At 38.9% G+C, this 4,665-nt stretch overlaps 1 pseudogene; it reads left to right on the top strand.

Annotated features, from left to right (window-relative positions):
• The first annotated feature begins 3,850 nt into the window (after positions 1-3,850).
• LOC102820573 lies at positions 3,851-4,285 on the top strand (annotated as a pseudogene).
• Positions 4,286-4,665: the final 380 nt, after the last annotated feature.

Genomic DNA, 4,665 nt, shown 5'->3' with positions numbered 1-4,665 from the left:
ATGGTTACAGTCATAGACCTTGATATAGTGAACTCAACAAATGGACTTCAAACAAATGACCAGCAAAAGAGCTATTGAGAATTCAGAAGACTGAGGCAAAAAGTGAGAGGGGAAGGATAAGAGGAGATGGGAAGGGTTAAAAGGGAAGGAATACAGTCTGACTGATGAGGAGTCTGACCGTGTTCCAAAACCAAAATGCATGTAGTAAATGTTTAGTTGCTGAGTTTGCCTACCCACATTCTGTTCACCACCATTAATAAGAACAGTTGAGAGTTGGTGTATTTGCAAACATATCCACCCAAACACAATGAAAACAGGCCAAAATATAGAGGGTGTCCTAGCAGCGCATTAGTCACTTAGCATGCCTGTCCAGAGAGCCTCTATATTTTAGAGATAAAACATATAATAGACTCTCTCATTTACTGAAGTCAGAGAGCACAGAAGCCTCATAATTTAATCTGAAATTGAAAACATGCCATACACACACACACACACACACACACACACACATCCAAAAAGAAATGAAGCAAAACCTAACATATGTGTTCACTATGTTACTTAACTTTTGCAAGAGTAAAATGAGATACTCATATTCAACATGAAAAATAATACATTCTTTCATCCATCCACTCCCTCTTCTTCTCTATTCGGGCCTCCTTCATTGTATGTGGCTATTGTATGCTGTCACGTCAGTTCCCACTAGCAATAATCTTATGAGGGTTTCTGAAGCTGTAAGTTGTTATGGGAGCAGAAAGCCTCATCTTTATTCCATGCCTACATTGCATAGCACCTGGCATATAGCAGGCCCTTAGTAAATTTATGAAAGAATTAGAATATTAGTCAAAGAAATGTGTACTCAGAAAGAGACTAAGGAACCTGAGACTGTGGCTCTTGACTAGTCTTCAGGTCTGGAAAGGAGCTCACTCACATGGCCCCATTTTGAGCCAAGTAGTAAATAGACATATAAGAGGGACAACAACACCAGTAAGGTGTTCTTACCATGGAATGGTCAACCATTCCAAATCAAATGGGTGATAGTTACCTAAGTACAAAGTTGAGAAGGGATGGGAAGGTGAGTGGAATGAAAATAGGATCACAGGGAGGAAGCAAGGTAACTGTTGCTACATGAAGGAATTGCAATCATTGATGTGAAACAAAGTGTATGAATGTAAAACTGGTCATCGTGTCTGTAAACCTTCACTCAATTCAGTTTCACAACAAAAAAATTTTAAAAAGAAAAGAAGTGTGTACAGATTGATAGGAGCATTAACTTACCTGAGCAGATGTTTTACTTACTCTGAAAAAAATCTACTATTACACACATACTATAAAGTAATACTTCAACTTCACCAAATGATCTAGTCTCTAAATTACTAGAGATACGTCAATAGGCCATCTGAAGATGATGAAGAAAAAAGCAAACGCAATTATATTATGGGACACATTCACACAACTTTTGAGGATAACAAACATTCAACTCACTAAATTAAATTATCTACAATTTAATTGTCTCACCAATATGCATTAATCTAACATATTTAGAAATAACACTATCTATTGAAAATCCAGTATGCATCCAAACCTGTGCAGGGCACAAGGAATGTAGTAGCAAATAAGACAGATGAAGTTTCTGCTTCCATTCTAGTCATTGTTGTTGTTGTTGTTGTTGTTAAGTACCGTGGAGTTGGTTCCAACTCATAGTGACCCTGCACAGGGTTTCTGAGGCTGTAAATTTTTATGGGAGCAGAAAGCCTCATCTTTCTCCTGTGGAACAACTGGCAGTCTCAAACTGCTGACCTTGAGGTTAGCAGCCCAATTCATAACCACTACGCTACTAGAGTTCCTTTATTGTTGTTGTTAAGTACTGTGGAGTTGGTCCCGACTCATAGTGACCCTGCACAGGGTTTCTAAAGCTGTAAACCTTTACGGGAGCAGAAAGCTTCATCTTTCTCCTGCAGAACAGCTGGTAGTTTTGAAGTGCTGATTTGTCATTTTTAGGTGCCATCAAATTGGTTCTGACTCATAGCTACCCTATGTACAACAGAATGGAACAAAGTCTGGTTCAGCATCAGCCTCACAATCATTACACTTGAGCCCTTGGTTTTAGCCACTGTGTCAATCCTTCTTATTAAAGGCCTTCCTCTTTATCACTGACCCTCTACTTTACCAAGCATGATGTCCTTCTCCAGGGACTGGTCCCCCCTGACAACTTGTGATTACTCACGCCCAAAGTACATGAGCTGAAGTCTTGCACCCTTGCTTTTAAGGAGCATTGTTGTTGTATTTCTTCCAAGAAGGATGTATTTGTTTTTCTGGCAGTCCATGGCATGTACAATATTCTTTGACAACACCATAACTAAAATTTACCAATTATTCCCCAGTTTTCTTTATTTATTGCCCAGATTTTGCATATTTCTAGGGTTCCTGCTGTGCCACTGTGGGATAATGCAGTAGACCACAAGGTCGGTTTGAACTGCAAGGTCGATGGTTCAAACTCACCAGCTGCTCCTTCGAAACCCTATAAAGGGTCACTAGGAGTCTGAACCTACTGGACAACACTTAACAACAATTTAAGTTTGTTGTTGCTGGTAAGTGCTATTGGGTTAATTCCACCTCCTAGTGATGCTTTTTAAGAAGCAATGGGTGATTTTGAACTGCCCAATTTGTAGTTAGCAATTTAGTGCTTATCTTATAACACCACACCAGTATTCTTAAATTATGATTTTAAAACTAAAAGGGAAGATTGCAACAGTATTTAATTTACTATACATGTCCCTTTGTAATTACAAGCACTTTATACATTTCCATAATTTTTGCCCTTTATGTTAAAAGGACGGCTAAGTTCATTTCCCTCTTAATAGTTGTAAATACATCTTGTTTTCCTATGAAGAAAACTTAGGTTGTTCAGCCTTGACACTCTGGAAATTTTTATCTCTCCAATTGTCATTCGCTATAAAAGTTATACTATACTGCTTATACTGCCTTGATTGGGACCATTCCCTTCTTACAGGTTGATAGTAAATTAAATGTTACAGAACTAAACTATCTTAATAGCTCTAAAGCATCTATATTATTCTGAATCCGTCTACAATATTCAAACACATAGAATCACCAAACCAAAAAAAAAATTACTTATACTGTAATCATTTACTGCACAACCTTCATAGGTCAGGTCATTGACAAAGACAAACCTCAAAGCTACAAGTTGTTAACATGAAAACTTGTGCAGTAAAATTCTTACTTAGAGGTGAGAATTTTCGGTAATACTAATAAATTGTTGTCTAGTTTCTCAGTTCACATCAGATTGAAAATGTCAAAGAATTGAGTGCAGGAGGGAACAGCCAGATATAGACACAATTTCAGCAATAGCTAATAAACCCATTGCCATCCTACTCAGAGTGACCCTATAGGGCAGCATAGAACTGCCTCATAGGAAGGCCAAGATCATAAATCTTTACAGAAGCAGGCCACCACATCTTTCTCCCATGGTGAGTTCAAACCTTCAACCTGTCTGCTAGCAGCTAAATGTTCAACCACTACATCACCAGGACTCCTTAGATAGGAAGTAAAATAATAACTACAACTACAATAAAATTCCCATCTTACTAAGTAAGCCTTTGATTGTCATTCTTCTTGAAAAGCCTTTGAGGCAGCTACTAGCATAAGATACAACTATAGACTAGGGACACTACATTAAATTTTCTGTAATCATTACTTGTAAAATGGACATTATTTAACCCATTTTACAATGTACCGAGTCACTGAACCAAAAAGGGAAAAAAAAAGGTCGATGTTCATTCATTTCAAGAGGCACCTTTTTCCCCTTACCAGCAGCACAGTAGATCACATGATGCCTGGTGCTACTGGGAAAAACGTGAACTAGCAGGAATTCATCAGAGCTGTCAGCCTTCCTCAAAAGTCAGGGAAGCTTAAAGTCCTTGAATAGGTAGATATTGTCAAGCTGTCCAAGCATAAGGAGCTTGTTCCCTATGATGTGAACTGGTTCTACACATAATCTTCCACAGCATGGCACCTGCACCCCTGGGGCAGTGCTGGGGAGAGCTCCATGAATAATATTTATGGAGGGCAGCAGAGAAATGGTGCCATGTCAGCCACTACAGTCAAGGTTCCAAGATTCTGTGTGGCATGCCAGGTCCTCCAAGTCCTAGAATCACTCAGAATTGTAGAGAAGGACCAAGATGGTGGCTGCAGATTGACACCTCAGGGACAGAGCAATCTGGACAGAATCACTACACAGGTGGCAGCTGGGAACAAGAAACATTAGAACAGATGATGCTATGTTAATAAACTGCCTCATTCATATTTGAAAAAAAAAAAACAAAAACAACAGGAACCACATCATCAAGAACCAATAGTATGGAAGGGAGAATTTCTAAAACTGAAAGAACTGAAGAAAAAAATTCACGCACCAACTTGTACAGTTGAAAGATTCTATGGGAAAATATTGAATGACATCATTGCTGTTGTTGTTAAGTGCTGTCAAGTCAATTTCAACCCATAGTGACCCTGTATAGGGTTTCCAAGGATCAGCTGGTGAGCTTGAACCACCAACCTTGCAGTTCAAACGACTTTGCAGTCTGATGCATTAGCCCACAGCGCCACACCAGGACTTCATTGAATGAAACTGAAAGCAGCAAAGGAAGA

The sequence above is a fragment of the Chrysochloris asiatica genome, unplaced genomic scaffold, assembly GCF_000296735.1.
Source record: "Chrysochloris asiatica unplaced genomic scaffold, ChrAsi1.0 scaffold00015, whole genome shotgun sequence".
NCBI classification, from domain to species: domain Eukaryota; kingdom Metazoa; phylum Chordata; class Mammalia; order Afrosoricida; family Chrysochloridae; genus Chrysochloris; species Chrysochloris asiatica.
Note: the sequence above shows the minus strand (reverse complement) of the source record. Positions and strands in the feature narration are given on the sequence as shown.